Here is a 13,586-nt window from a genome sequence, read left to right as displayed (position 1 = left end):
AAAAGGATTGAAAGGTCTTGGGGGACCAGAGCTGTGTTTGATCCTATGTTTTGTTAAGTTAATACTCAGTAAATTGAATTGAATAACGAGGCTGGGAGTATGCAAAGGAGTTGAGGGTGGGGATGGGGAGGGCAGAGATGCATAAGTGAAGAAAATCTATTTCTTTCCCATCCCCATCTTTATTCATGGTTTACAAAATCCCCAGAGCGGTCTACCAGGCCCCAGGTAACCGATAAATTCCCCTGCCTCTCTCGGTAATGGGTGGAGCTACTAGTAACTTTCCTTTATCGACAGGCTACAGGGTTTCTGACAGCCAGGGTGACTCCCCTGCCTGTGGGTGAGGGGCACGAGAGATAGGAGACGGTCAAGAGCAGACATGCAAGGGCTGCACCTGTCAGTGGGCTAAGGTTATAACACTCTTGGGAAGGAAACTGCTGGGGAGCAGGCAGAAGCAGAGATCTCAAAACTATGGACTTTAGCCATACACACAGCTTAGCGTTTTCTCCAAAATTGGCTGGAGAATTGTTTTCCAGAAGTCTGTCTCTAACCTGGCTCACTGCTGAGAAAGCTGAAATTGAGAATGGTGTACTATTGTCCCACGTGATTTCGTTGCTACATCAGAAATTTGGGCAGAGAGGGGTGGTCTTAGTTCAAAGCATTTCTAGCTGGAAGGAACCTTAGAGATGAGGCAGCATGGAAACAGTGACAAGAAGGCTAGATGAAGAGGTCCTTGATTCAAAGCAGTCTTGTAATTAATTACCTCGGGCAAGTCACTTAACCTTACCAAGATTCGGTTTCCTCCTCTGTAAAATAGGAGGGTTAGACTAGATGTCCTCAGAGGTCCCCGCCAGCTCTGAATCTTCGATCCTGTCCTTTAGTCCGGCTTCCTAGGCATGGTGAGGAAGGAGATGGATTAAGTGCTAGGCCTGGAGGCAGGAAGACTTGGTCTGAATCCTGTTTCTGTGGAACTGAGAGAAAGCTGCTAACCTTACTAATCCTCAGCGTTCTCATCTGTAAAAGCTGGAAAGAATAAAACCCACAGTACCTACCTTATAGGGCTGTCCTGAAGGGCAAATGAGATCATGTAAGTGCTATATAAAAGTCAGTTATTAGTATTATTCTAGATGAAGGATACCAGGCCCTTAAAAGTGAAGTAATAGAAATAATAAGAACAACAACAACAATAATACATTTACATAGTGCTTTAAGGTTTACAAAACTCTTTACAAATATTATCTTATATTATGCTTACAATGATACTGGGGTAATCATAAATATTATTATCCCCATTTTTTTCAGATGAGGAAACTGAAACAAGGGAAGTGACTTACCCAAGGTGACGCAGCCAAACAAAGGCCTTTATATTATATCCTAGAGGTAGTAGGAAGTCATTGAAGTTTATTGGGGTGGGGTGTCACTTTGACACTTTAGGAAATTATTTTGGTGGCTCTATGGAGAGTGGATTGGAGTGGGAAAGACTGGTAGTTTGGAGGCCAATTAGAAGTCCCAATGAAAAGCCATGAGGGCCTATGCTAAAGTGGAAGCTATATGGATAGAGAGAGAGGATGTATACAACACATATTGTGGGAAAAGCATTCACAAGATTTGGCAACTTATTGGATATATATATAGAGAGAAAGAGAGGGAGGGAGAGAGACAGAGAGAGACCAAGACAGAAAGAGACAAAGAGAGAGAGACACAGAGAGAGAAACAGAGAAAGGAGAGAGGAACAAAGAGAGAAGACAGAAAAAGAGAGACAGAGACAGAAAGATAGAGACAGAGACAGAGAGATAGAGAGAGACAGAGAAATAGAGAGACAGAGACAGCAAGAGATGGGCTGTGGATGGCACTGAGGTCGTGAACCTTGGGTACTAGAAGGAGGGTAGCATCCTCAAAGTTTCAGATAGCAGCCCATTGACCACCAGACCAGTTGCTTGAGTTTGCCCCATAGAGGCGTGCTGCACAGGTAGGATTCCACCCCAGGCCTTCCAGTGTTCTTTCTGCTATATTGTGATGGACAAACCTTCCAGCATTTAGCGCTCAATACACATGAAATAGGCTGCTTTGAGAGACCCTCATCTCATCAGAGGTTGTCAGGTAGAGCTTGGACAGCCACTTGGCAAGGGATGTCATGGAACCAAGTGGGGTCCAGGAGCCCCTGTGAATCCCTGACCCCCTTTTGGGGGGTTGTTGATGTCAAAACTATATTCATAATAATACTAAGATGTTTTAATTTCTAATGTGGCAAATATCAATAGACATAAGCCAAAGCTCTTTAGGATGCTCATTAAATTTTGAGAGTAGAAATGGGTCTAGGGACCAAAAAAATTTGAGAAGCACTGTTATGGAGGATATTCCTGCTGAGGCCTCCGGGGTCACTTCTAGATCTGAGATTCTATATTTTAAGGGCTATCTCTGACCCCAGGACAGTAAAATACTATAGGAGCTCAGAAGAGGGAGATATCACTGAGGGCTGGGTTAATCAGGGAAGGCTTCCTGGAAGAGGTGAGACTCAAGTTGGCTCTTGAAGGCTAGATAGTGAGACAAGACATATACATGAAAGAATAGTTAACAGTAGAATGAAGCACTTGCCAGGTGCTACATAAGGATGTACTAAACAAGTGTTATAGGATGACAGGCAATGTGATATAATGGAAAGAAGAGCAGATAAGAGGAAACCCAGGTTCAAGGTTTAGCAAGTCACTTCCCACTGAGGCAGCTAGGTGATATAGTGGATAGAGCCCTGGACCTGGAGTCAGGAAGACTTAAGTTCAAATTCAGCCTCAGACTCTTGCTAGCCATGTGACCCTGGGCAAGTCACTTTACCTGTGCCTGCCTAAATTTCCTCATTTGTAAAATGGGGATCATAGTAGTGCCTACCTCCCAGGGTTGTTGTGAGGATAACATGAGAGTATATTTTTTTAAGTATTTTGCGAACCTTAAAGCATGGTATGAATGCTAGCTATTATTATTTCATATCTGGGCCTCAGTTTCCTCATCTGTAAAATAAGAAGATTGAACTAGATGATCTCTAAGGCCCCTTCCAGCCTCAACATGCTATAATTCTGTGGTCCTTACCCATTGTTCCTTGGGTGGGGAGGCCCAGGAACTATAGCGTTTGCTATGGAGGATCCATTAACCAGGTCAAGAGCAACGTTTGTCATTTACTCAGGGCTAGCAGGTGGTCAGGGACCGAGAGAGATAGGGACAGACAGCTCTTGACATTTCAGGAAAAAAAATGAAGAAGGTCCACCCAAACACCCTGAGCCTCATCTCAGGCCACTTCCTTTGTATTTTTCTTGGTTCTTGATCTTATTTTTGTGTGTGTGTGCAGAAATACATCACAAAAATAGAAATGAGCCCAGGGTTTGAAGTATCACAAAGTGTATCTTTTTCCTCCCATAGGGAAAAAAATCTGACAAAACCTAATTTATCTGGAAGGACAAACCACATGGCATAGGCCCCCAGTGCTTTGTTGTCCTTACTTGAACAAAAAAAAAAAAAACCTGCACAGACTTTTGCTAGAATCCCCCAGTTTCCTTACCTGTAAAATGAGGGGATTGGACTAGATCCTAGGTCCCATGGCATTTATGGGCCTATCTTTTTATCAGACTGTATTATGGTTTAGAGTGCTTGTGTGGCAGTGTGTGTATGTGTGTGTGTGTGTGAGTGAGTGAGAGAGAGACAGAGACAAAGAGAAATAGAGAGACAGAATAAGAGAGAAAGAGAGAAGAAGAGACAGAGAGAGAGAGAAGAGAAAGAGAGAGTAAGAGAGAGAGACAGAGGTAGAGAGAGATCCCACCTTTGGATTGTGAGCTTCATGAGGACCCCAGGAATATCTAAACATGATCTCCCCCAGCACTTGTATGGTCCCATGCACAGGGCTCTGCACATAGTAATAAGAATTCTATAAATGTTTGTTGAAATTGAATATTATCTCTGATGGTCAGTTCCCTTTCAGCTCTGGCTTTCCATATGCTATGCCTACACCAGCTCTTACATTCTATAATCTACATTCTAAGATCCACTGGTTCTCACAGTCTATACTCTAAGATGTATTCTAGTTCTGATAGTCTAAATTTTAATTCCGACATTCAATGATCTATAATTCAAGTATTCAAGTTAGGGAAGTCAGGATGGTGAGATTGATAGAGAACTAACTTCAGAATAAGGAAGACATAGGTTCAAATCTAAACCACTCCTTCCAAACTCAATCTCAACCAAATCCTTTCCACCCCTGCTTACTACCCATGTAATCATAGGCAAGTCATCTAACTCTCCTGGACCTCAGTTTCCTCATCTGTAAAATGACAGGACATCTGAAATCCCTTCAATTGATGGTCCTATAAACTTTGCAATGCTGGGGAAGTCACGTAACCTCTCAGTGATCCCAGGTAGTTGACAATTGGAGGACAGTGGAAGATCTGAATGAAGACAGACAGACAGACAGATAGATAGATAGTCACTGTTATTCAGTAGTTTTTCAGCCATGTTCAATTGTGCAAGACACCATTTAGGGTTTCTTGGCAAAGATACTGGAGTGGTTTGCCATTTCCTTCTCCAGAAATATAGATAGACAGACAGACAGACAGATAGATAGATAGACAGGAAGAGAGTTATAGATATAAACATAGATTGGGGGACAGCTAGATAGTGCAGTGGATACAGCACTGGGCCTGGAGTTAGGATGATTCTTCCTGAGTTTAAAACTGACCGCAAAGACTTACCAGCTTTGTAGCCATGGCCAATTCACTTAACCTTGTTTGCCTCAGTTTTGTCATCTGTAAAATGAGCTGGAGAGAAAAGGTCAACCACTGTAGTATCTTTGCCAAGAAAACCCCAGATGGGGTCACAAAGAGTCAACCACCACTGAAAAATGACTGAACAACTAGGCATATATTATATAGAGAGAGATTTTATAAGAGGGAGTTTCCTCATTGGAAATTGCCTACGCTGATGGAATCCCGGGTTGGGATCACATTTCAAGGTGTCTGCCAGCTAAGAGGTTCTGAATATGGTTCTAAATATTTAGCAAATATCGTCTGAAAAACTTCCTGGTTACACACAGCATGTGCAAATGGTCTAATCTCCAATGACAGTCTGATGGCCTTTGCCTCCATCAGCCCCAGTCTGTCAGAAGCTTTCTAGGGAGGATCTGCTTCCATGTGCATGAAGATGATTAGAGTAGCTTTGGGGGAGTTATAAAAGAGCACTTAAAAATAGATGATAGAATAATAATAGTTCATATTTATGTAGCACCTTATGGTTTACAGAGCACTTTCCTCCCACAGCCTTGTGATTTAGGTAGTATAAGCATTATTAACCCCACTCTACAGAAGAGGAAATGAAATCTCACAGAAATTCAGTAATTTCCCCCACAGCTACACAGCTAGTAAGTGCTAGAGTGGACACTTGGACTCAGGTCATCTAGTTCCAAATTCCTTGCTCTTTTAACCAGGCCACAAAAACAAGGGAATACTTTTGTGGTCTGACAGTGTGGTCGGGGTGAATCAGAAGGAAAAACATTACTAATGTTTCCTCCTTCTGAAATCAGAGGCCTAAAAGGGGCCTCCACTAGTTTCTCTCTCTCTCTTTCTCCCCTCACTCCATTCCCCCTGCACCCCCTCTTTCTATCTCTTTTTGTCTATCTCTGTCTCTGCCTGTCTCTGTCTCTCTCTTCCTCTCTCTTTCTGGAAAACATGGCAACTCAAAAAGACAAGTTCAGGGGACCCCTTAACATTCTGTAACAATCTCTGTCTGTCTTTTGTCTCTGTGTGTGTCTCTTTTTCTCCCTTTCTCTGTCTCTCCCTGTCTCTCTGTCTCTGTCTGTCTGTCTGCCTCTGTTTCTGTGTCTCTCTCCCTCTTTTTCTCTCTGTCTCTCTCTACCTCTGTCTCTCTGCATCTCTCTGTGTCTCTCTCCCTTTGTCTCTTTCTAGGTCTCTCTCTTTCTCTATCTATCTTTCTGTCTCTGTCTCTGTCTCTGTCTCTAGCTCTTTCTCTGTGTCTCTCTGTCTGTCTCTGTCTCGCTCTCATTTCTAAAATTTTCCATTAAAGATTCCAGGGGTCCTAGCAACTCAATTATTCTTCCTTCTATCTCATCCAGAGCATTTCCATTGCAATTTAACCCCATTATCTTCATGGCCTGTCCTTGCTGGTTATGGAGAACAAAGAGAAACCATCCTCTATCGGAGGAGGGGCCTGACACAGGCAGGTTACAGATATGTGAGCGTGTCAGGGCGTGATAAGCACTCAGGAGCAAGACCTCATCATCTCCTCTGCACTCAGGCATAGCCCCAGGAGGAGAAGAGATGTGAAGCAAGGAGAGGAGATCCCATGATCCCCTAAACAAGGGGCAAATAGTTAAAAGAACTGGGGTAATTTATCCTGGAGAAAAGACGATTCAGGGAAGATGGGATCATTGTCTTAGAGTACTGGAAGGTTAGCCAACCAGTCAACAAGCATTTATTTGGCACTTACTAGATACCAGGCACTGTTTTAAGTGCTGAGGCTACAAATAAAGGCAAAAACAGCTGCTGCTTTCAAAGGACTTACATTCGAATGAAGGAGACAATAGTTAAACACCAGGGAACATATAACATATATACAGACTAAATGGAACATAGCCTCAGAGGGAGGGACGTGGAAAGGCATTCTGTAGAAGACAGGATTTGAGTTGAGTTTTGATGGGAGCCAGGGAAGTTAACAGGCAGAGAAATGAGGAAAGAGAGAAATGAGGAAAGAGAGAAGAACCAGAAGTTCCAGAGAGGTAAATTTAAGCTTGATGTAGGAAAAAAAAATTCCTAACAAGTCCCAAGCACTTCATAAAGCAGTGGTTTCCCCATTGATGAGCTGATAAATATTTAACAACTGGCTTTCAGAGAGGGGAGGGAAGTACACTTGACACACTTTAATCTCCATTATAAGCTTTTTCTCCTTCACCTTAGCAAGTCTAGACAATCAACAAAACAATAACTCAAGCTTAAATTTATACCATTTGCCAATTTCTAAGGTGTGAAGGCTATATATTTAACAATCAGCTCTCGAAAGCCAGCTAGAGCTGGCTCCAACACACCCTTGGCTCCCCCTTAGTTGCGGGCCTTCAAGTTGAAGCTGGGTGGAGATGCTGAGGAAGAGGCTCTCATTCAAGTCTGGATCTAGCTAGGTCGCTTAGGAGGTCCCTTCAGACTTTGAGATTCTGGGACTTTGTTCTTAATGTGTCAATCAACGGATCACCTCCTGTGCGCCCAGCATTGTCAAGTTAGGAGCCAGGGCGGAGCCTCAAAGTCTTAGATGTTGTCCCGGCCCTTGGGACTGAGTAGGGAAGATAAGGCCTAGGCATGAATAAGCGGAATGTGGGCAGAACGTGGAAGAGCTGCTAGAAAAGTAGAACCCAAGTGGCCAACGCTGATAGCTCATGCATCTTTGGAATGGACAGTGACAGGCTTTCTTTGCAACAACTCTGCGAGGTGTCTCTGTTTTATAGGTGAGAAAACTGAATAGAATAGAGGAGAAATGTCTTGCCCAGGGTCACACACCAAATCAATTAGCAAGCATTTATTAAGTGCTTGCCATCGTACCAGGCACCAGGCGCAGCTAGGAAGCATCAAAGCCAGGCACCAGAGCCCCTGATTTCAGTTCTCTTTCCACAGTACCCCACCATTGTGGGGAGTGGGCAAGGTAGAAGGATATAAGAAGAAGCATTTATGAAGCACCTACTATATACCAGGAACCGTGCTAAGTGCTTTACAAATATTATCTCATTGGATCCTCACAGCAACCCTGGGAGGTAGGTGTTATTATCCCCATTTTATAGTTGAGAAAACGGAACCAGACAGAGGTCAAGTGACTTTCCCAGGGTTACATAGCTGGGTAAGTGTCTGAGGTAGGATTTGAACTCAGGTCTTCCTGAGTAGAACAGTAAAGTAGATAGATCACCAAGCCTGAAGTCAAGAAGATCTGAGTTCAAATCTGGCCTCAGACACTCACTAGCTGTGTGACCCTGGATGAGTCACTTGATCCTGCTTGCCTCAGTTTTCTTACCCATAAAATGAGCTGGAGAAGGAAATGGCAAACCACTCCAGTGTCTTTGCCAAAAAACCAAAAAACAAAAAACTCAAAAGGGGTCATGAAGGGTCAGACATGACTGAAAAAAATGACTAAACAACAATTTTATGATTCCAGGCCCAGTGTTCTACCCGCTGCACCCATCTAGCTGCCATTACATTGTAGATGCAGATTCAGCTGCAAATCCACTGTGACTTGCTCGTTTTTTTTTTTTTCCTGTGCCTGTGCACTATCCATATCATAACTGCGCTATTTTGCTCTCATTAAACATCAAAGCAAACCCAGTTAGAGTCTAGAATAGTAACTCTCTGATGGAGAAATCATCTTTGGAATTCCTTGTTACTGTGGGATGTGGAGATTTTGAGCCCAGTTTCAATTCCTTGAGATATACGGTTGGGCTAGGATTTGGTTTGCTTCAGTCATTGTAATTTATCAATGGAAGCAGGACTGCAGAAGAGGGAAAAAAACCCCAGAAAACAAACGCTAGACCTGCAGTCAAGAAATCTGTGGTTGAGTTCTAATTTCAGTTCTTTCCACTGTAGCGTGATGCCTTTCAAGGATGCATAGCTAGACTGGTACAGTGCAGAGTTCTTAGCTTAGAGTCACAGATCCTGGATTCACAGCTAGCTCTGCCACTTGATACCTGTGTGATCATACCTGTGGGATACTTTGGGCAAGGCATTTAACTTCCTCAGGCCTCAGTTTCTTTATCTGTGAAAATGGGGGTGTTAAATCTGGTACTGACTACCACGAAAAGTAGACAATGCAAATTTATTTTGTATAACTCTAAAAGAAATGAGAGGTTTTATTAGTATGGAACAAATTGTTGTTTGTCCTTTGTTCTCGAAGAGAACCATGACATCAGGAAGACAATGCCGCAACTTGCAAGTGAACTGGATTTAAGTGAGGGAGGACTGTGCAAGGTCACCAGCCTCACTTCCTCCTCTGGAGTCATCTGCGTCAGGGGTCCTGATATAGATCAGGATGACTGGAGATGGCCCCCAAGAAACAAGTTACCTGGATAGAGAAATATTCCCTTTCCAAAAAAGGGAACAATTCCAATAGCATCAGGATGGGCCTACCTGGGTTTTTCTTTAATATTTTATTTTATTTTTTAGGCAATTGGGATTAAGTGACTTGCCCAGGGTCACACAGCTAGTAAGTACCTGGGGTTTTTCAGTAGACAATCAGACACTGGTGATAAGTTCTTTAAGGAAATTGCCATTACTTCCTTTTTTTTTTTTTCCTGGGGAGAAGGGAAATAGTAATGACCTGCCTTAGAAGTTGTATATCATGAGAATTTGTGGAGTCCCACCCAAAGGAGCTTCCTTCAGGGACAGAGCATGGGTTTAGGAGAGGTAGGGAAAAGGAATTCCATATGCCCGAGATTTATCAAACCTCAGTCTTCACCTGAGAGGCGACCTGACTTCATTTGAAGTTCTGTGCTCCAGCATATCTCATTATCCTTGAAAGGCATCATGCTGGAGTGGAAAGAACATTGAACCTGGCATCAAGAGACATCCTTGCCCTTTGACCTTGAGTTTTCTTACCTATAAAATGGACTTCACTAGATCAGGGGTTCTTAACCAAGCTAGATCAGAACTTTCACAAAGTACATTGGGGCAGCCCCAACGGGAATGAATTCCCATTATTCATTACAATCTGTGAACCTTAGTTAAAAAAAAAACACATTTTAATAACTGTATTTTAATATCATTGGTTTCCTTTGTAACCCTATGTGTTTCATTTTGTTCCTTTGAAAACACTATTCTGAGAAGGGGTCCAGAGGCTTCTTCCAGGTTGTCAAAGGGATCCATAGCACACAAAAGGGCAAAAGCCCCAGGACTAGATAATCCCTAAGGTCCCATCCACTTCCCAAATCAAGTGTTCACCTCTGTGAGCCTTAGTCTCCTCATCTGCAAAATGGAAATGATACCTGCCCCGCCTACCTCACCGTGTGGAAAATGCTTCACAAAACCGTAAAATGCCCTATAAATATGAGCTAGAAGTTTTATTACTGCCAACCCCTCTCCAACCTTGATCTGTATCCCCTTTGTTTGACATCTTTTCCCTGATCGCTTTGAAGACTTCACCGTGGCCATCTTCAAGGCATGTCCTAAGCCCTGGAAACATCTTTACCACTAATAGGTAGAGACCGAGAGTCAGGAGACTTGAGTTTGAGACCAAGCTCTGACTCTCACTGGCTGTGTGAGCTTAGGCAAATGCCATGGACTCTATGGTCCTCTGTTTCTTCACCTGTAAAATGAAGGCATTAAATTAGAAAGCCTCTAAGGCCCGTTCCAGCTCTGATGATCTATGCACTCATGAATCAATGGATCCATGGGGGGGGGGGGGAACTTCAGCCAGCTGCATCACACTTGCAGGTTGGGGCAGTGAAAAGAAAGAATAAGATTACTACTTATGACTACAACAATCATGCAGAGACATGTAGGGGATTCAGGTCATCAGTGAAATAAGATCTCAATATCAATAAATCTACTACGTGTTGGCTGTGGCCTACCTTCCTGCCATGGCTTATGCTGATGATGTCTCATCCTTTAGTCCCTGAGCCCTGCTCTTATCAACCCCTGGTGTCATCCAAAGCACTTTGCTGAGTACCCTTGGCTCAATGAATGAATTAGGTGTGTTTCGACCTCTGCGACCTCTTGAGGAAGTTCCAGTGACCTCTTGAGGAAGGAATGACTGGCAAAGAAAAAAATAATAGTTATTACTGCACCAAGTGATTGCATTCACTGACAATCCTGTCAGCACATTGCTGTAGAAACTCAAGGAAGAGAGAAGGGGAAAAATAGGAAGAGGGTAGAGAGGGAGAGATGTGCAGGGGTGGGGAAAGGGGGACATACTGACTGCCGGACTAACAAGATGGACTGCAATAACACATTTTTCCTGGCGGTAAGCTTCATTCCGTGGCTTTGCTCTCGAGCAGGCTGGAATAGGCTGATTAGCCGGTATCTTAGGACAGGCTGTAAGCACTTGAAACATGCAAATTGGTTATGGGGCATAAATAGAGTTTGCTGAGCTCACCCCAGGCATCTTTGCCGACTCCAGGGCCCCTTCACTCTGTCATTTAGGGTGGGGAGGAGGAGGCAGGCTAGGAAAGCCATGCAGCTCAGGACTCGTCTTCTCCATTGGACGTATATGATTTCTCTATGCATCTGCCGGACTTTTCCTCTCTCCCATTTTCAGGACAGCACCTGCAGCTCTGACCCACCCCCTTCTCTTGGCAGCAATCTGCTTCCCTCCGGAGACGGCTCCGTATTAACTATCCCGTCTGACATAATAATGGAGAGAAAATGAAGAAATTCCATTAGTAGCTGGCCAGCTCAGGGTCTCTGTGGTGCACTAGAGCCGGGAGGAAGAAGCCTGTATTTTTAGCTAGAATGCCATGTAACTTACTGGCTCTCGAGATGTAACTTACAGGCGCTGGCAAAGCTGGGGGAATAGATAACTAAGGTTGGGGGGGGTGGGGGGAGGCAGGCTCGGATTTCAGCTCAAGTGCTGGACTATGGCAGCGAGACAGGGCAGGTCCGATCCAGACCCTGCTGTGAGTATACAACCTGCTTGTCATTGGGCTCTAATGAAAGAAAGCTGCTTGTTGCTTTTCTGTTTTTAATTACGAAGGGACTTGGGTCTGCCTCGCCTCTTCCCTGGGCTCTGGGAAGCCGGCCAGCTGCATGAGAGCCGCTTTGCTATTGGAGCCCATGTGTTGCTATCATTTTAATCTTTGTAAGGGCTGCTGTAACTAAATGGACCGGGAAGCGGACTGCTGGAAGGGGTAGGGGAGGAGAGTGGAGGGGGTGGGGGAGGGGCGTGTGAGGAGAAGGGGCTTAATGAACTTCCAAGGGGCTTTCCATAGAAGGGCTTTTGGTGCAGAGATTGAAATTCCTTTCCGGCATAGCCGAACTGCTGCTGTGTCCTTTTGCTGCCTCATACTGAGACACACAGGGAGGCTTCTAGCAGAATCCAGAGGAAAATTCCTCCGGACTTAGGAGGCTGCAGCTGAAAATGGTCCCCTAATTTAGCTTTGCTGTGAATGCTCAAATATCCGGCTTAAAAAAAACCTGTAGCTTCCACGCTGCGCTTCCCTCCTCCCCCTAAGGGGAAGGGGCAAGATGTGTCCTTCTGAGAAAGCAATTTGGAGTGAACAGTTCTGCCCCATCAGGTTCCTCGCGTAGCAAACAAACCGAAATCCCTGTTGCCCCGTCCAGATATCTCTTCTGTCATTGGCTGCCATCCTTCACCTCAGTCTCACAAACCTGGCAGGTAAAATTAAGGTAGGCATTACATTGCTTTTTTTCCTCCCTTCACCAAAGCAGAACAACTCTCCCCTCCTCCCCAATTTGCTTGGTCCAAAGCAGCTCTTGTGGAGAAGTAAAGGCTCGTGGTTTGTTTGCCAAGTTCATTGACAGCATACTCCCTTCACCAGAAACTGGCCCCATGGATGCCAACTGATTTCCTCCCCCACAAGATGAGAACGGTCTCACTGAATGGGTTTCAATGAGGAAAAAACTTCACAGGGGCTCTGGCTCACCATCCCCAGAATACTACATTGTCCTGCAGGGTTATTATTCGAGCCTAAAACAACTTACATTCTTCTCCCTCCCCATGGTATTTTATAAATATTCTTCCTAGTGAGAGACAGAAGATATATCACGAGCCAGCCTTATAATCAGTAAGCCCTGTATTCAGGTTTTACCTTGAATGCAAACTGGCAGTGTGTCCTGGGGTGGGTCACCTAACCTTGCAATGCTCCTAAGTAAGTCTCTAAGACTGTAAGTGTGGTGTGGGCTGCCAATCTGAAATGGTATAGGGAGTTTCCTTATTGGATGGAAACCAACAAAATCATAAGTTTTATATGTATTTAAAAAAAAGAACCCAACTGTAGTTAGGTAAGTAAATGTCTTACTTTGTATACTGGGACATTAAAATGACAGGCAGAAAGGCTCAAGGTCTTACAGCAATGGGCTCCTTCAATAGGTGATGAATGCAGAAGGAACAAGGACTGAAGGCTTATAGATTTGCAGCTGGAAGGGCCCTTTGAGGGTATTGAGTACAACCCTCTCATTCTACAGATGAGGAGCTAAGGCTCGGAGAGTTTAAGTGACTTGTCCAGGCTTACATAGCTAGTAAGTCTCTCCAGAAGAATTGAACCTAGGTCTTCCTGATGCCAAGTCCAGCACTCTATTCACTATGAGATGATTTTTCCAGGCACCACAACTATGCTGAAGATTAAAAAGAACCCAGGGATCCTGGTTCTCTAGCCAGTTTTAATTACTCACTGATCCTTTCGATTTTCTGATTTCATTTTAATGGGAGGGGTATGATTATAATCTCCTGTGTTAATGTGTAAAGCTTTATTTGGCAGTAAGACTTCCCAGAAAAAATTTGAAAAATGGTATTATTATCATCATTATTAAACAGCTCACAGGAGTAGAAGATCCTCTTTTGCTCAGGAACTGAGGGCATACAGGTGCTGGGCTATTGTTTATGGACTTCTCTAT

General features: G+C 44.0%; 1 protein-coding gene and 1 long non-coding RNA gene across 2 annotated transcripts in view; one reads left to right on the top strand and one right to left on the bottom strand.

The window, feature by feature from the left end:
• ANK1 (ankyrin 1) overlaps nt 1-13,586 on the top strand; it is a 187,219-nt gene that overhangs the window by 32,270 nt on the left and 141,363 nt on the right.
• On the bottom strand, nt 735-11,597 carry LOC110196377 (uncharacterized). Its single transcript, XR_002321174.2, has 3 exons — nt 11,110-11,597; nt 10,586-10,767; nt 735-887 (listed from the first exon to the last, which is right to left on the bottom strand). It is a non-coding gene; the product is annotated as an uncharacterized LOC110196377 (long non-coding RNA).

The sequence above is a fragment of the Phascolarctos cinereus genome, unplaced genomic scaffold (assembly GCF_003287225.1).
Source record: "Phascolarctos cinereus isolate Bilbo 61053 unplaced genomic scaffold, phaCin_HiC Scaffold_2;HRSCAF=192, whole genome shotgun sequence".
Taxonomy (NCBI): Eukaryota; Metazoa; Chordata; class Mammalia; order Diprotodontia; family Phascolarctidae; genus Phascolarctos; species Phascolarctos cinereus.
This window is presented reverse-complemented; position numbering and strand designations above follow the sequence as displayed.